General features: G+C 43.3%; 1 protein-coding gene across 2 annotated transcripts in view; it reads right to left on the minus strand.

Annotated features, from left to right (window-relative positions):
- Nucleotides 1-21,512, minus strand: part of LOC141264375 (mas-related G-protein coupled receptor member H-like) — a 52,422-nt gene extending 30,910 nt beyond the window's left edge. For both annotated transcript variants that reach the window (XR_012319914.1, XM_073676661.1), the window contains exons 1-2: nt 21,380-21,512; nt 21,135-21,214 (exon numbers count right to left, since the gene is read on the minus strand). The gene's annotated coding sequence lies outside the window, so the exon portion shown is untranslated. The remainder of the gene's footprint in view (nt 1-21,134; nt 21,215-21,379) is intronic.
- Nucleotides 21,513-21,748: the final 236 nt, after the last annotated feature.

Consider the following 21,748-nt stretch of genomic DNA (forward strand, 5'->3'; position numbering starts at 1 on the left):
GCTTGGGACAAAATATACTCATCTCTCTTATGTTTCCTTGTGGCCCTTTCTGGCACAGAGCTTTAGAATGGAACAGACAACAGGCACTGGAGAATATCATTGCCATCTGTGAGTGCACACTTCATTCACGCAATCTATGCTGACTTCTGTCTAAAGGCCCCAATACACATAGATTTACTTTGGCCAAAACTGCCAATATCAACAGGTTCGGCCAACAGTCTAATATGTATCAGGTCCACTGACAGGTGATTATTGGGGGAGATAATGATCCGACATGACCGATTTCGGACTTCCTATTATTTTGTTCTGTAACAGATAAGCTGCCATCAGATATGTCTGGCGGTGGCACTCTCATATACAGGAGTACTCAGCAGAGTGAGCCATCTTTTGTATGGGAGAGTCAGGTATGATAGCCGCTAGCCAAACGAACCATCGCTTGGCCGACAGCTACCTAAAGTGTAAGCAGGGCTTTAGAGTAGGTTTACATCTGCATTAGGAATTCCATTTTTTTGTGCACTGTAGCAACAGAAAAAGCGAATTCATGCAGGGGGTTGATCTGTCAAATGACAGAAGGAATTGCATCCAACAGACCAAATTGACTGTAATGTGTCCATCATTTTATCTAATGAGGGTTCAGCTCAGATGTGAAGAAAACCTTAGGTTTCTGCACTCCCTATATTGCCACTGGAGGAAAGCTGGATGGAGTTATAGTTATAGTAGAAGTAGCTGACAGCTAATAAATTATCCCTAATATCATAGAAACAAATGGTCAGTCATTTGCTAGCCTATTTAGACAGGTTTAATGCACAGAATAATCGTTAATGCAGTCATTCTGTCCACATAGATTGTCATTGTTCTTGGCAGCCCATTTTTAAGGACAATGTACCGCCAAGAATGATGATTTTTAAGTAAGCTTAAAAATCATTTCACCTGACAACTGAGCATTTTGCTCATTTATTGGGTGATTGGCTGTCTGTTAACACTGGTCAATCATCAGGAAACAGAGTTTTTAGGAATGCTCATTCCCAAAAGTGGTCTGCTAAGGCTAGTCAATATTCATTCCCCTTTTATTTTTTTGTCTGGAAAAGGGAAGTAAATTGTATCCTCCATTTGGTTGTCAAGTTTTATCTTTTACAGAAGGCCCTCATTTGTGATGTACTGTATTTAGCAAGCTAATGAGCTAATAATATTTACACTGCTCTATCTGCGTCAACATATTGTGTTCATCCTAGAGTGTGAATAGCTCTTTAATAAAATATTAATTACATTAAAGCATGTCTATTATTCCTTATTTGTACAATGACAGCATTGTTGAGGCCTAATGACAAATGCAGATGATAATAAGGTCACTTGCTCTCCATGAAATATACATGATGGGATTTATTGTACTTTTAGATGTACTCTCACTACACAACTGTTTTTATGTAGCATACAGAATAATGCAAAATAAATAGAAATGATTTATAGCAGTATTGAGCTGATATGAATTATTTACATTTAGATTCAGGGTAATCATAATGCATATTGAGTAGGGTTGAGCGAGTATGTTCTGTCCGAGTATGCTCGGGCCGAGCTCCGAGTATTTACAGCTGCTCAGTGATATGGTTAAATCACTCCCATGTGCATGATTTGCAACTGTTTGACAGCTTTATTACATGTGAGGAATGTGTAAGAAATAGACATTCCTCACATGTAATAAAGATGTCAAACAGTTGCAAATCATGCACACGGGTTAATAGAACATACTCGCTCAACACTAATATTGAGGCAAGCACAGTCAACCTTCAGAGTGTAACCACTGAACAATTGCCATAAATTTGGGTACTTCTATGCCCCCTATCTATCTCAATATATTGATTCTTTTCTGAGGCGAAAAATACCTCTAAAAACAATCTACATTGACTTTATACTACAGTGGGTTTTATCCATTCATAATATTCAGCTCCCAATATCTGTTCTGTTTTTACTGTACAGATAGCTTGCCAAGCACATGTATGAATAAATAAAAACTTGCGCCCAAACAGGAGTATTATCCTAACAAATTACCTCACTGTTCTATGACATGGAAGGTTTAATAGCAATTCTATTGACATTGTACAAGAACATGATCTCCAAATAGATACCCAGTCAAATAGCAAACAATGAATTTACACAGCATTGCTTCTTTGTGCTGTAGCAAATAGTGATTTGGTGGACTGTCTCTGTTATTACTTAATTTATTTTTGTTTCTTATGAAATCTGTAAACATTGCTTGCATAAAGTACAACTTTTCAAGTACAGTATCAATAAATATTAAGAAACTTTGCCAGCAATTTGTTACTATTTGGAATCTTTGTGTTTACAGCTACTATCAGTTATATAAATGAATATACTATATGTATATACTGTGTATATATACAGTGCCTTGAAAAAGTATTCATACCCCAAGAACTTTTCCACATGTTTTCACGTTACGCCCACAAAAGTAAATTAATTTTATTGGGATTTTATTTGATATACCAACACAAAGTAGCAAGTATTTCTGAATTGTAAAGTAAATGATACACGATTTTCTAATATTTTAAAAATATAAAACTGAAAATTGTGACGTGCATTTGTATTCAGTCTGCCTGAGTCAAAACTTTGTAGCACCAACTTTATCTGCAATTACTGATACAAGTCTTTTGGGGTATGTATCTACCAGCTTTGTACATCTAGAGGCTAACATTTTTGCCCTTTCTTATTTGCAAAATACCTCTAGCTCAGTGAGATTGGATGTAGAGCATCTGTGAACAGCAATTTTCAAGTCTTGTCATAGATTTTCAATCGGACTTAGGTCTAGACTTTGACTGCGCCATTCATACACTTGAATATATTTTGATCTAAGCCCTCCATTGTAGCTCTAGCAGAATGCTTAGTGTTGTTGTCCTGATGAAAGGTGAACCTATCAAGTCTTTTGCAGCCTCTAACAGGTTTTCTTCCAGGATTGCCCTGTATTTGGCTAAAACCATCTTCCCATAAACTTTGACTAGTTTCCCTGTCCCTGGTGTTTTCAGTGTGATGTGCAGTGTTAGGTTTCCACCACACATAACTTTTTGGATTGAACCCAAAATGTTTTACTTTAGTCTCAACTGACCAGAGCACCTTCTACCACATGCTACCTGTGTTCGCTACATGGCTTTTTGCAAACTGGGAACAGGACTTCTTATGGCTTGCTTTCAAAAATGACTTTCTTCTTGCCACTGTTGCATAAAGGCCAGATTTCTGGAGTATATAACTTAGTCCACATATTCAGTATTTGGTCAGTAGTTTACCTCAGTATTTGTAAATTAAGATCAGGAGTGGAACAATCAGAGGAAAGGTCTAATAGAAACACGTCACCACTTCTGAATTTTTCACCCACTCCTGGTTTCATCTTACAAATACTGATGTAAAATACTGACCAAATTCTGAACGTGGCCTAATATTTCTCCTGTGGACAGATTCTCCCAGTTGAGCTGTGGATCTCTGAAGCTCCTCCAGAGTGACCATGGGCCTCTTGGCTGCTTCTCGAATTAGTGCCCTCCTTGTCAGTTTAGGTGGATGGCCATGTCTTGGTAGGTTTGCAGTTGTGCTATACTCATTCTATTTTAAGATGATGGTTTGAACAGTGCTCCATGAGATATTCAAAGCGTGCACTTTTTTTTATAATCTAACACTGCTTTACTCTTCTCCACAACTTTATCCCTGACCTGTCTTGTTTGTTACTTGGTTTTCATGATGCTGTTTGATCCCTAATGTTCCCAAACAAACCTCTGAGGGAGGCCTTCACAGAACAGCTGTAGTTGTTTTCCTATACTGAGGAAAAATGACACACAGATGGACTCAATTTACTATTTATATGACTTCTGGAGGCTAGTGGTCACTCAGGATGTTATTTAGAGTTATCAAACTACAAGGGGCTGAATACAAACGCACGTTTCAATTTTCAGATTTATATTTTTAACATAATTAGAAAACCATTATCTGTGTATAATAAGAAAAAATGTAAAAATTCAAGGCAATATATATATATATATATATATATATATATATATACATATATAGATTGTAATGCAGCGACTTGCGGCATCACGGTAATGGTCCAGGATGTATTCTTGCTGACCATGTACCTCCCCCTCAGGTGGCTAGTCACATGACTGTGACATCAGCACAGGTCCTGTGTGTGTGTACTACAGGATATATAAAAACCCTGGTAGTTTTGAGACAGGTGTGTAAGGCGTGAGGCCTGTTCCCATGTGGGACACCGTTAGTGTGAAACCTGGTGAAGCCTGAAAGGTTAAGGCTGGATCCTTAGATTAAGCGATGCCAGTGGCCTTGGAGGGCAGAGGCTTGAAAGACAAGAGTCCTGAAAGGCAGAGGCTGGATGTTAAGTGTGAAGACATACCAGTAGCCTTCGAAGGTACGAGGGCTGGAGACCCCCACCTGGGAAGCCTAAAAGCCACAGCAGTGGCAGAACGAAACCGTTAAGACCCGGCAAAAGGTAAAAGTGGTACGTTATATGGACATTGTTATAGTTACTTTGCTGAAGGCTGTAACTGGAGCCAAGTGGGCATAGCTGCCACTGGAAAGGCTCCTGGACATTATATGTAATATGTCGGCGAGCCACTGAGTTGGACTCGGTTATAGCAGTTATGATGTATAATAAACTGCTGGAGTGTGAAAACTGGAAAAACGTGGCTGGTGTGCTTTAATTGACCCGGTGCAGCGAGTATCCCCCAATATGATGACTAGCGCTGCCTTACATGTGGTGGAGAATGCGGGCAACTGCAGCCCGGTTGCTAGGGGCAACTGCAGCCCGGTTGCTAGGGGCAACGGCACAGGACGACGAGTGTAGATACAAGCATCTTGCTGTAACTCGGCGGGGTTACGAAAATTGTCTTCGCATTCAAACCTGGTTTGCTGTGGCTCGGCGGGGTCACGAAAATTAAAGCATCTGGCTGTAACTCGGCGGGGTTGCGAAAATTGTCCTCGCACTCAAACCTGGTTTGCTGTAACTCGGCAGGGTTACGAAAATTGTCCTCGCACTCAAACCTGGTTTGCTGTGGCTCGGCGGGGCCACGAAAATTTTTCCGGGGAAAGCGGTGAAGTGTCAAGTGTGAATAGTGTACCGCGATGGCTGTGAACGGAGCAGCAAAAGTAAATGAAGCTATTGAGCGATTAAAGTGCCGGTTGGGACCCGAGCAGGTATTTGGGAAACTTCTACTGGACATGGTGCTGGAACCACCGGAGCTGTGGACACCGTATGGAGTGGCGGCAGTGGACCATTCTGTGAACTCTCCGGGGGTGCCAGTATTGTCCCAGAGTGCCCGGGGAGGTGGTAAGAGATGTTATGAACCGAGTCCTAAGACTATTGCTGATTTTTTTTGTAAAAATCCCCCTACATGTGTGGGTGTCCAAAAGGGGGCGGAGTCTCAAAAGGGGGCGGATTTTCACAAGAGCGTGGAGTATAGAAAACCAAAATTTGTTACTGGTTGTGGGTTGGTACCGCCTAAAAATGATGATTTAACCGTTGATAACGGGGTAGCTCCAGTAGAAGGGGTTGACGTCAAAGTGGGAGGTGACCTGTTAGTCCACAAAACCATGGGGAGTGACACAGACCCCGTAGCTGACGGTGACACTATGAAAGTAGAAAGAGAGGTCAGTCAGGAGGGGCTAGACGAGAGGAGAGAGTCTCTCTCTCGTCGTCGACGGCGCAAGGGCCACAAAAAGGTTGCTCCTGGAGTCTGTGCTGAAAGTGAAAATAAAGAAAATGTAGTACTGTGTGCCTTTGTTTCCAGCGTGGATCCTCCTTTAGAGGCAGAAGAGGAGATGACGTTGCCAGTAGCAACCTCCGGTACAATACGGAGACATAAGGATCAGGGTCTGACAGCCCTGAAAGAGGAGGTGGCCAGTCATGACCAAGAGCTGGAGCCTATAAGGCAGCAGTGTCAGAGTGACGTGCAGCAACTATGGGAAAACCTGGAGAACGTGTCCTCAGACCAGCGGAGCCTGGAGTCTGAACAGCAGAAAATACACCAGGTTGTGAAGAACTTACAGCGAGACCTGGAGGGAAGCAACGAGGAAATTAATCATTGGAAGGAAAAGTTACAGAAAAATAAAGAGGTTTTTCAGTTGGAGCTTGACAAAGCGGAGTTTGGAGATGAGCTGTGCGAGTTGAAAGATCGGTTCTCCCTTGTACATGTAGAGCTGATGCAGGTGAAGCAAAAGCTGGATGAGGGACTACACCAGAGGGATAGAGAGCTGTCTGCCTTAAAAGAGGCGCTGCAGGATGAAGTTTCCGGACGTGACCAAAACCTAAAAGGACTGCGCGAACAGTTCAACTGGTAGCTGTGTGACTCCAAGAAGGAATATGGTGAACTCATGAGGGAGCTGCAGCAATTCCAGGACCAAGTAAAGCCTCTAATGCAGGAGAAGGAGCGGCTGGTGGATTCTCTGAACCAGCGAGACCGGGAGCTTTCCGCCCTGAAAGAGGCAATAAAAGATGAAGTGTCTGGTCACGCTCGTGAGGCAGAAAAGAGGCATGAAAAGTTCAATAGGGAACTGTAACAAATCAAGAGAGACTATGAGGGTCTCCTCAAGGTTAAGGAAAAACTAGAGGATGATAAAACGGATGCAGAGCACATGCACCAACTGGCTGAGACCACTCTGCAGGACACCCGTAATGAAAATGGTGATCTCCGCAGAAAAACCCTAGGTCTGGAAGCTCAGGTTAAGGAGCTGCAGACGTTCTGTGATAATCTCCAGAGGGCAGAGACGTGCCTTAAGGAAAGAATCAGCAAGATGGAAGCTGAGCGGGAAAAGATGGAGGAGTCTATTGGAGAAGCGACAGACCAGGGCCAGGAGTTGGCCACTGGAGATGGGAGATATGAAGCAAATACCTCCTCGAATAATGCGAGCCCGGATGATTCGGTGGATGTAGGAGCTGAGATCAAGGAGCTCAAGGAGTCGCTACAAGCCGATTGGAAGCAAGAGAATCTTGAGAGACTAGCTGTTGGGAGCCGAGTGGGCGCATTGGAGACAGAGAGGTCTGAGAGAACTCTACTGTTAAAGGAGCAACTGAAGCAGGAAAAGCTTCAGAGATGGGCTGCTGAGAGGCGAGTAGCTGAGCTAGAGGAAGAAGTATTCGAGCTCAAAGGTCGCCTGGCAAAGTATCACTCAGTGAACGAGGCCTCCTTGGAGAAAGAAAAGGGCAAACAAGTTGCACTCACTCCCTTATACCATGAGAAGGTGGACCTGAGGAGAGGTAAGAGAGTGTTAACAGAAGATAAATATGAATTGGAAGTGGTCAAGTCGAAAATTCTTGAAGTCGTAGCTGTGAGTCAGCTCAGGGGAAGCATACAGGGTGAAGAAGCTGAAAGTCAGTTGTCCCTTAAACCTGAGCTGGTTGATCGTCTGGAAACCGCTGGTGAGACAGAAACGTCTCGGTACAAATGCCTCATAGATGTACCCGAGGATTTGAGAGAAGAATGCACCAGTGAGTCCGTGCATGAAGTATTTAAGAAGGCCGTGGGAGCCTGTAAGGTGTACTCGACCTCAGAAGCTAAACAGCTGGTGGTCCTGTCCACTAGAGATGAGCGGTGTTCGACTAGAACTGTTCGCCAATCTCAAATTCGAGCTGTTTTGGGCGGTGTTCGAGTTGTTCGACGAACCCGAACGATTTGCAAAAAATTCGGCTGTTCGAGGTTATGTTCGATAACTGTTCGTGCACCAAAAGCGTGTCCTGCATGTCTGGTGCTATTTAGAGCACCAATCATGCAGGGATTGTCTGCCACTCACTGTAATGGCACAGCCATGGTGGTTGTGGCATTACAGTGATTGCCCAAATCGATGGGAACAGTGCCAACAGTGAAACACGAAAAGCCGTCAATTCAGCAGCGGCATACACCGGTACCCGACAATTTAGAACCGAAAGAATAGAGCTTCACACATAGATTAGATAGATATAAACATGTCAGCCACATATATACGAAGTACAGTGAAAGTGCTGCTTACTGTACTTGTCATTTAGCGTAAAGGATTTATCAAAAAAAATAATAGTGTTTTCATGCACCGTCTCTTTAAAAAAGCCGGCCGGCAATTCAGCAGCGGTACCCGACAATTTAGAATAGAAGGAATAGAGAATCACACATAGATTAGATAGATAGAAACATGTCAGTCACATATATATGAAGTACAGTGACAGTGTTGATTACTGTACTTGTCATTTAGTGTAAAGGATTTATTAAAAAAAATAATAGTGTTTTCATGCACCGTCTCTTTAAGAAAGCCGGCCGGCAATTCAGCATCTGTACCCGACAATTTATAACAGACAGAATAGAGCTTCACACATAGATTAGATAGATAGAAACATGTCAGTCACATATATATGAAGTACAGTGATAGTGTTGGTTACTGTACTTGTCATTTAGTATTAAAATAAAGGATTTATTATTAAAAAAATTGGCGTGGGGTTCCCCTTAATTTTAGGCTCTAGCGGAGGTTAAGCAGACAGCTGGGGCAGATGTTTGAAGCCTGGGAAGGGGGTAATACCCACGGAGCTTCCCAGGCTACTAATATCAGCCCCCAGCTGAATACATAGCCTTTACTAGCTATTAAAATGGGGGACCCCCCCAAAAAAATGACGTGGGGTCCCCCCTAATTTAATAGCTAGCAAAGGCTAGGCAGACAGCTGGGGGCTGATATTAATAGCCCAGGAAGGGAGCCATGAATATTGGCCCCCTCCCAGGCTAGAAACACCAGCCGTCAGCCGCCCCAGAAATGGCGCATTCATAAGATGCGCCAATTCTGGCACTTAGCCTCGCTCTTCCACGCTGCCCTGGTGCGGTGGCAGGGGGTAATAGGGCTGGGGTTGATGTCAGCTTATAATGCCAGCTGACATCAAGCCCAGGTTAGTAATGGAGAGGCGTCTACAAGACACCCCCATTACTAACCCCATAGTCAAAGTTAAAAAAAACACAAACACCCAGAATAAAGTCCTTTAATTGAAATAAAGACACAATTCTTTATTGTTCTAAATTAAACCATACTTACCATCACGCCCATTCCAGCTGAAGCCAACGATCTCCTGTAATAAAAATAAAATAATAAAGCAACATCATCCTTACCTTTCCATGGTTCCCACGACAGCTTCAGCTCTGCTACATCGAGATGACAGGCTGGACCGCAGCAGAACGCCGCCATCCAGCCTGTCATCCCACAGACACTGAGAAGAGCAGGCTTGCTTGCGCTCCACATTGTCTCTCTGTGACGGCATAAAGATGAGCCGAGGTCATGTCCAATGAACTCGGCTCACCTCATGCACGTCACTTACAGCGCGGGAGAATTCTCACGCTGAAGCGCTGAGTGCAGGAGAATTTTCCCACGCTGTCAGTGAGGTGCATGAGGTGAGCTGAGTTCATTGGACATGAGCTCACCTCATGCACGTCACTGACAGCGTGGGAGAATTCTCCTGCACTCAGCACTTCAGCGTGAGAATTTTCCCACGCTGTCAGTGACGTGCATGAGGTGAGCCGAGTTCATTGGACATGACCTCGGCTCATCTGGATGCCGTCACAGCGAGACACTGAGGAGCGCAAGCATGCCTCCTCTTCTCAGTGTCTGCGGGATGACAGGCTGGATGGCAGCGTTCTGCTGCGGTCCAGCCTGTCATCTCGATGTAGCAGAGCTGGAGCCGTCGTGGGAACCATGGAAAGGTAAGGATGAGGTTGGTTTATTATTTTTCTTTTATTGCAGGAGATCGTTGGCTTCAGCTGGAATGGGCGTGATGGTAAGTATAGTTTAATTTAGAACAATAAAGAATTGTGTGTTTATTTCAATTAAAGGACTTTATTCTGGGTGTTGTGTTTTTTTTAAATACTTTACTAGAAATTCATGGCGGTCATGTCTAATACTGGCGTGACCCCATGAATTTTGGGCTTGGGGCCAGCTGATAATACCAAGCTGGCCCTAACCCCTTTATTACCCAGTGAGCCACCGCACCAGGGCCCTGGATGAGTTGGGTACAGCGCCAGAAGATGGCGCTTCTATGAACGCGCCATTTTCCGGGGTGGCTGCGGACTGCAATTTGCAGCGGGGGGGGGCCCAGAAAGCTTGGGCCTCCCTGCGCTGCAGATTCCAGCCCCCAGCTGCCTAGTTGTACCTGGCTGGACACAAAAATAGGGCGAAGCCCCACGTATTTTTTTTTTAATTATTTCATGAAATTCATGAAATAATTAAGAAAAAAAGGCCTTCCCTATATTGTTGTGTCCGGCCAGGTACAAATAGTCAGCTGGTGGTTGGGGGCAGCCCGTTCCTGCCTGCTGTACCTGGCTGGACACAAATATAGTGCGAAGCCCCACTTCAATTTTTTTTAATTATTTCAGGAAATTCATGAAATAATTAAGAAAAAAAGGCCTTCCCTATATTGTTGTGTCCGGCCAGGTACAAATAGGCAGCTGGTGGTTGGGGGCAGCCCATTCCTGCCTGCTGTACCTGGCTGGACACAAATATAGTGCGAAGCCCCACTTCAATGTTTTTAAATTATTTCAGGAAATTCATGAAATAATTTAAAAAAAATTGACGTGGGGCTTCGCACTATATTTGTGTCCAGTCAGGTGCAGCAGGCAGGAACGGGCTGCCCCCAACCACCAGCTGCCTATTTGTACCTGGCCGGACACAACAATATAGGGAAGCCCTTTTTTTCTTAATTATTTCATGAAATAATTTAAAGAAAATTGACGTGGGGCTTCGCCCTGTTTTTGTGTCCAGCCAGGTACAACTAGGCAGCTAGGGGCTGGAATCCGCAGCGCAGGGAGGCCCAAACTTTCTGGGCCACCCCCGCTGCAAATTGCAGTCCGCAGCCACCCCGGAAAATGGCGCGTTCATAGAAACGCCATCTTCTGGCGCTGTACCCAACTCATCCAGGGCCCTGATGCGGTGGCTCACTGGGTAATAAAGGGGTTAGGGCCAGCTTGGCATTATCAGCTGGCCCTAAGCCCAAAATTCATGGGGTCACGCCAATATTAGACATGACCACCATGAATTTCTAGTAAAGTATTTAAAAAAAACACAACACCCAGAAAAAAGTCCTTTAATTGAAATAAACACACAATTCTTTATTGTTCTAAATTAAACCATACTTACCGTCACGCCCATTCCAGCTGATGCCAACGATCTCCTGAAATAAAAGAAAAATAATAAAGCAACATCATCCTTACCTTTCCATGGTTCCCATGACAGCTTCAGCTCTGCTACATCGAGATGACAGGCTGGACCGCAGCAGAACGCTGCCATCCAGCCTGTCATCCCGCAGACACTGAGAAGCGCAGGCTTGCTTGCGCTCCACAGTGTCTCTCTGTGAGGGCATCCAGATGAGCCGAGTTCATGTCCAATGAACTCGGCTCACCTCATGCACGTCACTGACAGCGTGGGAAAATTCTCCTGCACTCAGCGCTTCAGCGTGGGAGAATTCTCACACTGAAGCGCTGAGTGCAGGAGAATTCTCCCACGCTGTCAGTGACGTGCAGGAGGTGAGCTGAGTTCATTGGACATGAGCTCACCTTATGCACGTCACTGACAGCATGGGAAAATTCTCCTGCACTCAGCGCTTCAGCGTGGGAGAATTCTCACGCTGAAGCGCTGAGTGCAGGAGAATTCTCCCACGCTGTCAGTGACGTGCAGGAGGTGAGCTGAGTTCATTGGACATGAGCTCACCTTATGCACGTCACTGACAGCATGGGAGAATTCTCCTGCACTCAGCGCTTCAGCGTGAGAATTTTCCCACGCTGTCAGTGACGTGCATGAGGTGCGCCGAGTTCATTGGACATGAACTCGTCTCATCTTTATGCCGTCACAGCCAGACACTGCAGAGCGCAAGCATGCCTGCGCTTCTCAGTGTCTGCGGGATGACAGGCTGGATGGCAGCGTTCTGCTGCGGTCCAGCCTGTCATCTCGATGTAGCAGAGCTGAAGCTGTCGTGGGAACCATGGAAAGGTAAGTATGATGTTGCTTTATTATTTTTCTTTTATTGCAGGAGATCGTTGGCTTCAGCTGGAATGGGCGTGATGGTAAGTATGGTTTAATTTAGAACAATAAAGGATTGTGTCTTTATTTCAATTAAAGGACTTTATTCTGGGTGTTTGTGTTTTCTTTTAACTTTGACTATGGGGTTAGTAATGGGGGTGTCTTATAGACGCCTCTCTATTACTAACCTGGGCTTGATGTCAGCTGGCATTATAAGCTGACATCAACCCCAGCCCTATTACCCCCTGCCACCGCTACAGGGCAGCGTGGAAGAGCGAGGCTAAGTGCCAGAATTGGCGCATCCTATGAATGCGCCATTTCTGGGGCGGCTGACGGCTGGTGTTTCTAGCCTGGGAGGGGGCCAATATTCATGGCTCCCTTCCTGGGCTATTAATATCAGCCCCCAGCTGTCTGCCTAGCCTTTGCTAGCTATTAAATTAGGGGGGACCCCACGTCATTTTTTTGGGGGGGTCCCCCATTTTAATAGCTAGTAAATGCTATGTATTCAGCTGGGGGCTCATATTAGTAGCCTGGGAAGCTCCGTGGGTATTACCCCCTTCCCAGGCTTCAAATATCTGCCCCAGCTGTCTGCTTAACCTCCGCTAGAGACTAAAATTAAGGGGAACCCCACGCCAATTTTTTTTAATAATAAATCCTTTATTTTAATACTAAATGACAAGTACAGTAACCAACACTATCACTGTACTTCATATATATGTGACTGACATGTTTCTATCTATCTAATCTATGTGTGAAGCTCTATTCTGTCTGTTATAAATTGTCGGGTACAGATGCTGAATTGCCGGCCGGCTTTCTTAAAGAGACGGTGCATGAAAACACTATTATTTTTTTTAATAAATCCTTTACACTAAATGACAAGTACAGTAAGCAACATTGTCACTGTACTTCATATATATGTGACTGACATGTTTCTATCTATCTAATCTATGTGTGAAGCTCTATTCTGTCTGTTATAAATTGTCGGGTACAGATGCTGAATTGCCGGCCGGCTTTTTTAAAGAGACAGTGCATGAAAACACGATTATATTTTTTAATAAATCCTTTACACTAAATGACAAGTACAGTAAGCAACACTGTCACTGTACTTCATATATATGTGACTGACATGTTTCTATCTATCTAATCTATGTGTGAGGCTCTATTCCTTCTTGTCTAAATTGTCGGGTACCGGTGTATGCCGCTGCTGAATTGCCGGCCGGCTTTTTTAAAGAAAGCGTCTTCTGAGCAGTTTGTCAGCTTTTGGACACCTTTGAAGGTGTTTTCTATGTGTTTCTATGTGTTTTTGTTTGCCTGCCATTGGTTTTAACGGTGTTCGACGGTGTTCTAAGGTGTTCGGCGAACAGTTCGACGAACAGTTCCTCGAACATCCCGGTGTTCGACGAACCGAACCGAACCCGAACACTACGGGGGGGCTCAACACTACTGTCCACAACCGAAGTTACAGTGAAGAGGGTGGTTATCCTAAGTGACATGCACTGGCGATGTATTCGCACAAAGCGGTTTCTCCGGTTGAAGACGGAACAAGCCGTTAGACAACTGGAGCTTATGAGAAAAGCTCACAGTCTGCGGGAAGAGGTCATCCGGGTGCCTCATGTTCTGGTGAGAAAGCTCATTGGGAGAAATGGCCGAGCCATGCAGATGATGGTAAAGAAGTCTGGTGTAATGAGAGTAAGCAGTCCACGTGATCGACAGGACTGGATACCAGATGAAGACGGCATGGTGTCATTCTCTGCTGTAGGAACAGAAGAAAGTCTTGCCTATATACGTATGCTGATGGAGTACCGAGTGACCTACGTGCGAGAGGTAGAACAGTTGAATATCGCTAGACTGCGAGTGGAGAGACAGAATTGCCTGAGCGGTAGAAAGTGGCAGCCATCTAGAAATTGTGAGACCAGACAGAGAAAGGGCCCCCTAAATAACAAAACAGCTACAGCTGAGGTTAGGGACCTTTCAAGATGTCCTGAGAGTAGTGGGCGTGGGGTTAGAGGTAGTGAGACCTCCAGTAGCTCAGGTCTGAGTGGCCTATACAAACGACCCAATAGAGGACCTTAGATACCAGGGCATGTGAGTCTGACAAGGTTACGACTGACCGCTGGGAGCAGGGGAGGTCTGACAAAGTTACGACCCAGAAATGTGACTTGACGAAGTCAGTGACAATGACAGATGGTAGGTCCCTAAGGAATGGGCTAATGTCGTTGACTAATGTTCCAGGCGCTGAACAGCGCAATTGTCAAGTACATGGTCTCGGTGTGAACTGTGGGTTATGAGGTAATTGTGTATACTATGTGTTCAACCCCACAAGTTTGAACAGGGGGGGGGGATAAGTAATACAGCGACTTGCGGCATTACGGTAATGGTCCAGGATATGTTCTTGCTGACCATGTACCTCCCCCACAGGTGACTGGTCACATGACTGTGACATCAGCACAGGTCCTGTGTGTGTGTACTACAGGATATACAAAAACCCTTGTAGTTTTGAGACAGGTGTGTAAGGCATGAGGCCTGTTCCCGTGTGGGACACCGTTAGTGTGAAGCCTGGTAAAGCCTGAAAGGTCGAGGCTGGATCCTTAGATTAAGCGATGCCAGTGGCCTTGGAGGACAGAGGCTTGAAAGACAAGAGTCCTGAATGGTAGAGGCTGGATGTTATGTGTGAAGATATACCAGTAGCCTTCGAAGGTACGAGGGCTGGAGACTCCCACCTGGGAAGCCTAAAAGCCACAGCGGTGGCAGAACGAAACCGTTAAGACCGGCAAAAGGTAAAAGCGGTACGTTATATGGATATTGTTATAGTTACTTTGCTGAAGGCTGTAACTGGAGCCAAGTGGGCATAGCTGCCACTGGAAAGGCTCCTGGACATTATATGTAATATGTCGGTGAGCCACTGAGTTGGACTCGGTTATAGCAGTTATGATGTATAATAAACTGCTGGAGTGTGAAAACTGGAAAAACGTGGCTGGTGTGCTTTAATTGACCCGGTGCAGCGAGTATCCACCAATATGATGACTAGCGCTGCCTTACAAGATATATAGATACATATATAGATATATACAGATATATACATATATATATATATACACAGCTGAAACCAGAAGTTTGCATACCGTATGTAAGAAGACACATATGCATGTTTTTCTCAATATCTGACATGAAATCAGAACAAACCTTTCCCGTGTTAGGTCAATTAGGATTACCATCATTTTTAATAGTTGCCAAAAGCCAGAATAATGAGAGAAAGAATGTTTTAAAGCATTTTTATTACTTACTGCAAAGTCAAAAGTTTACATACATTTCATTGTAAACTTTTGGTTTCAACTGTATACATTAGGTATGGAAAGTATTCAGATCCTTTTAAACGTTTCACTCTTTGTTTCATTGCAGCCATTTGGTAAATTATAAAAAGTTTATTTTTTTCTCATTAAAGTACACTCTGCACCCCATCTTGACTGAAATAAAACAGAAATGTAGAAATTTTTGCAAATTTATTAAAAAAGAAAAACTGAAATATCACATGGTCATAAGTATTCACACCCTTTGCTCAGTATTGAGTAGAAGCACCCTTTTGAGCTAGTACAGCCATGAGTCTTTTTGGGAATGATGCAACAAGTTTTTCACACCTGGATTTGGGAATCCTCTGCCATTCTTCCTTGCAGATCCTCTCTACTTCCGTTAGGTTGGATGGTGAACGTTGGTGGACAGCCATTTTCAGGTCTCTCCAGAGATACTCAGTTGGATTTAGGTCAGGGCTCTGGCTGGGCTAGTCAAGAATGGTTACAGAGTTGTTCTGACGCCACTCTTTTGTTATTTTAGCTGTGTGCTTGGGGTCATTGTCTTGTTGGAAGGTGAACCTTGTGCCAAGTCTGAGGTCCAGAGCACTCTGGAAGAGGTTTTCATCCAGGATATCTCTGTACTTGGCTGCATTCATGTTTCCTTCAATTGCAACCAGTCATCCTGTCCCTGCCGCTGAAAAACACCCCCATAGCATGATGCTGCCACCACCATGTTTCACTGTTGGGATTGTATTGGGCAGGTAATGAGCAGTGCCTGGTTTTCTCCACACATACCACTTAGAATTATCACCAAAAAGTTCTATCTTCGTCTCATCAGACCAGAGAATCTTATTTCTCATAGTCTGTGAGTCCTTCATGTGTTTTTGAGCAAACTCTATGCGGGCTTTCATATGTCTTGCACTGAGGAGAGGCTTCCATCAGGCCACTCTGCCATAAAGGCCCAACTGGTGGAGGGCTGCAGTGATAGTTGACTTTGTGGAACTTTCTCCCATCTCCCTACTGCGTCTCTGGAGCTCAGCCACAGTGATCTTGGGGTTCTTCTTTACCTCTCTCACTAAGGCTCTTCTCCCACGATTGCTCAGTTTGGCTGGATGGTCAGGTCTAGGAAGACTTCTGGTGGTCCCAAACTTCTTCCATCTAAGGATTATGGATTCCACTGTGCTCTTAGGAACCTTGAATAATGCAGAAATTCATTTGTAACCTTGGCCAGATCTGTGCCTTGCCACAATTCTGTCTCTGAGCTCCTCGGGCAGTTCCTTTGAGCTCATGATTCTCATTTGGTCTGACATGCACTGTGAGCTGTGAGGTGTTATATAGACAGGTGTGTGCCTTTCCAAATCAAGTCCTATCAGTTTAATTAAAACAGCTGAATGAAGGAGTACAACCATCTCAAGGAGGATCACAAGGAAATAGACAGCATGTGACTTAAATATGAGTGTCTGAGCAAAGAGTCTAAATACTTCTGCTGACAGGTTCCCTTTAAGTCTGTACAGTGAAAACATATGTTGACAGAATTTCTAACTGTTTAGAGTCTTTTTGTAAATTATCTTTTCAACATAGGGATTATTAATATCATTTCACTCAATCTGGTTAATTGGTGACATTAATCTGATTGACTGGCTTAGTCTCAGTAAGCCACCAAGAAAGTGACCATTAAATAACTTTTGTATGCCATTTTCACCAGATTTCCCCCTCTGCAAGTTCCCTGTTTATTTTTTCCGTTGTCTCAAATCTAGTGGATGGAGGCAAGCTGCTATGATATCTCTCATACAGTACGCAGAGACATGAGCAGCATGGAGGATACTATACAGCAGTACTGAGCAATGTAACTGGGAATCCAGCACGATTGTGAGATAAAAGCAGAAAGTATCACCACCAGTATGTCTTTCTCTACCTATTTCTCTGACTCTGCAGCTTCCTTTTCCTCCCTCTCCCTTAGACTATAATATTGAAGGGGGTGAAGAGGAAACCTTATTCCACAGTGAATTGGAAGTCCATCTTATCTGGAGAAAGACAAATTTTAGCGGTATTTCAAAGTGAATGATGAGTTCAGGATGGGGCTGAGAGAAATGAGAAGTGGCTTATAAGTGGAAAAGAAAGCCTATTTCTCCGATCAGATCAATACATATATATGTATATACAGTGCATTGTGAAAGTATTTGGCCCCCTTGAACTTTTCTACCTTTTGCCACATTTCTGGCTTCAAACATAAAGATATAAAATTCAAATTTTGGGGGGAAGAACCAACAACAAATGGGACACAATCATGAAGTGGAACGAAATTTATTGGATATTTTAAACTTTTTTAACAAATTAAAAACTGAAAAGTGGGGCGTGCAATATTATTCGGCACCCTTGAGTTAATACTTTGTTGCACCACCTTTTGCTGCTATTACCGCTGCAAGTTGCTTGGGGTATGTCTCTATCAGTTTTGCACATCGAGAGGCTAAAATTCTTGCCCATTCTTCCTTGCAATACAGCTCAAGCTCTTTGAGGTTGGATGGAGGGCGTTTGTGAACAGCAGTTTTCAGCTCTTTCCACAGATTCTCGATTGGATTCAGGTCTGGACTTTGACTTGGCCATTCTAACACCTGGATACGTTTATTTTTGAACCATTCCACTGTAGATTTTGCTTTATGTTTGGGATCATTGTCTTGTTGGAAGATAAATTTCCGTCCCAGTCTCAGGTCTTTTGCAGACTCCAACAGATTTTCTTCCAGACTGGTCCTGTATTTGGCTCCATCCATCTTCCCATCAATTTTAACCATCTTCCCTGTCCCTGCTGAAGAAAGCTGAAGAAAAGCAGGACCAAACCATGATGCTGCCACCACCATGTTTGACAGTGGGGATGGTGTTTTGAGGGTGATGAGCTGTGTTGCTTTTACGCCAAACATATCGTTTTGCATTGTGGCCAAAAAGTTCGATTTTGGTTTCATCTGACCAGAGCACCTTATTCCACATGTTTTGGTGTGTCTCCCAGGTGGCTTGTGGCAAACTTCAAATGAGGCTTTTTATGGATATCTTTGAGAAATGGCTTTCTTCTTGCCACTCTTCCATAAAGGCCAGATTTGTGCAGTGTACCACTGATTGTTGTCCTATGGACAGCTGTAGATCTCTGCAGTTCATCCAGAGTGATCATGCGCCTTTTGGCTGCATCTCTGTTCAGTCTTCTCCTTGTTCGAGATGAAAGTTTAGAGGGACGGCCAGGTCTTGGTAGATGTGCAGTGGTCTGATACTCCTTCCATTTCAATATGATCGCTTGCACAGTGCTCCTTGAGATGTTTAAAACTTGGGAAATCTTTTTGTATCCAAATTCGGCTTTAAACTTCGCCACAACAGTATCTCAGACCTGCCTGGTGTGTTCCTTGGTCTTCATGATGCTCTCTGCACTTGAAACAGGACCCTGAGACTATCACAGAGCAGGTGCATTTATACCGAGACCTGATTACACACAGGTGGATTCTATTTATCATTACCAGTCATTTAGGACAACATTGGAGAATTCAGAGATCCTCACTGAACTTCTGGAGTGAGTTTGCTGCACTGAAAGTAAAGGGGCCGAATAATATTGCACGCCCCACTTTTCAGTTTTTAATTTGTTAAAAAAGTTTAAAATATCCAATAAATTTCATTCCACTTCACGATTGTGTCCCACTTGTTGTTGATTCTTCCCCCAAAAATTAGAATTTTATATCTTTATGTTAGAAGCCAGAAATGTGGCAAAAGGTAGAAAAGTTCAAGGGGGCCAAATACTTTCACAATGCACTGTGTATGTATATATATATATATATGTATATGTTTATATATATATTGATCAGATATTATTTTTTATATGCGCATATATTATTGATGCATGTAAAAGATAGTTGAAAAGGCATTGATCATTTAATGACTATAATGACCAAAAAGGTAATTGCGTAACAATACACTGTACTATGTTAGCGTCTTGTCCATTCCTCAGTTTACCACTAATTCTGAAATATTTAAATTAATTGCAAATCTAATTTTGACCAGTTACGTTTTGGTATGTAAATATTTAAGCTGACATAGCCTTTTTAGTTCATGCTGTTTTATATGTATTTTTTGGTCATATACAGTCATGGCCAAAAGTATTGAGAATGAGACAAATAGTAATTTTTCCAAAGTTTACTGCTTCATTTTTTGTATTGGCAATTTGCATATACTCCTGAATGTCAAAGAGTGGTCAGCTTAACAGCAATTACTGTACTTGCAAAGTCAATATTTGCCCAGAAAATGAACTTTAACCCCCAAAACACATTTCAACATCATTGCAGTCCTGCCTTAAAAGGAGCAGCTAACATCGTTTTAGTGATTGATCCATTAACACAGGTGTGGGTGTTGATGAGGACAGGGCTGGCGATCAATCAGTCATGATTAAGTAAGAATGACATCACTAGACACTTTAAAAGGAGGCTGGTTCTTGGTATCATTGTTTCTCTTCAGTTAACCATGGTTATCTCTAAAGAAACACGTGCAGCCATCATTGCACTGCACAAAAATGGCCTAACAGGGAAGAGTATCGCAGCTACAAAGATTACACCTCAGTCAACAATCTATCGCATCATCAAGAACTTCAAGGAGAGAGCTTCCATTGTTGTCAAAAAAGCTCCAGGGCACCCAAGAAAGACCAGCAAGCGCCAGGACCGTATCTTAAAACTGTTTCAGCTGCGGGATCGGACTACCAGCAGTGCCGAGCTTGCTCAGAAATGGCAGCAGGCTGGTGTGAGTGCTTCTGCATGCACTGTGAGGCGGAGACTCTTTGAGCAAGGGCTGGTTTCAAGGAGGGCAGCAAAGAAGCCACTTCTCTCCAGAAAAAACATCAGGGACCTACTGATATTCTGCAAAAGGTACAGGGAGTGGACTGCTGAGGACTGGGGCAAAGTCATTTTCTCTGATGAATCCCCTTTTCGATTGTTTGGGACATCTGGAAAACAGCTTATTCGGAGAAGAAGAGGTGAGCGCTACCACCAGTCTTGTCTCATGCCAACTGTAAAGCATCCTGAAACCATTCATGTGTGGGGTTGCTTCTCAGCCAAAGGAATCGGCTCACTCACAGTCTTGCCTAAAAACACAGCCATGAATAAAGAATGGTACCAGAATGTCCTCCAAGAGCAACTTCTCCCAACCGTCCAAGAGCAGTTTGGCGCCCAAAAATGCCTTTTCCAGCATGATGGAGCACCTTGCCATAAAGCAAAGGTGATAACAAAATGGCTCATGGAACAAAACATAGAGATTTTGGGTCCATGGCCTGGAAACTCCCCAGATCTTAATCCCATTGAGAACTTGTGGTCAATCATCAAGAGACGGGTGGACAAACAAAAACCAACAAATTCTGGCAAAATGCAAGCATTGATTATGCAAGAATGGACTGCTAACAGTCAGGATTTTGTCCAAAAGTTGATTGAGAGCATGCCAGGGAGAATTACAGAGGTCTTGAAGAAGAAGGGGCAACACTGCAAATATTGACTTGCTGCATTAACTCATTCTAACTGTCAATATAACCTATTGGTACTCATAATATGATTGCAATTATATTTCTGTATGTGATATAAACATCAGACAAACACTAATAAAAACCAGAGGCCAGCAGATCATGTGAAAATATAATTTTGGTGTCATTCTCAAAACTTTTGGCCATGACTGTAGAAATCATGATTTTTAAAATATACATTTGTGCACTTGCAGCTCATATAACTATAAATATATTTCATTTTGATATGTTTAACTATTATTCTTCATTAGCATGTAGCTGCCTAGCAGATTTCACACTATTATACACCTTACCTCTTATAAATGAAGCTTCTATATACTGGGGTTTTAGAGAAAAACTTCAGTTGTTGCCAACACTATATCAAAATTAAGCCCTGAAAATATAAATATAGTCAGTAAGCTTAAATAGCCATTACTCTGATATCAATTAACTGTTGTTCTATGAAGCGAAAAATATATTTTTGATAAGCTCTGAAGGTTGCGCTGTTGGTTTCCTTTATTAATGCTGACAGATGGTTAAAACAAATATGTAGACTTACCTTTTACACGATATTACATCGGCAGTAGTGCGGTTTGATTTAGCCACTTGCAAATCACTGGAAAGTGCTGTGAGGACTCCAGATATTTGTGTCTGTAGCAAATCACTCCCAGGCACACGGACATTCCCCTCTCAGGTTATCTGCCATTGGAACATTTATATCCTGTCATGAGGAAATACTGGATTGTTCTTGCTTCGAAAGCATTCTCTCGGTGAGATTACAGACGTGGATAAAATTGTTGGTACCATTCTAGTAAAGTAAGAAATCCCAGAACGGTCACAGAAATAACTTGAAACTGACAAAAATTATTTTCAATTTAAATGTACTGAATATCAACTAATGAAAATCAGACATTGCTTCTGAATTATG

The sequence above is a fragment of the Phyllobates terribilis genome, unplaced genomic scaffold, assembly GCF_046119375.1.
Source record: "Phyllobates terribilis strain yellow unplaced genomic scaffold, ASM4611937v1 Scaffold_4__5_contigs__length_816908805, whole genome shotgun sequence".
NCBI classification, from domain to species: Eukaryota; Metazoa; Chordata; class Amphibia; order Anura; family Dendrobatidae; genus Phyllobates; species Phyllobates terribilis.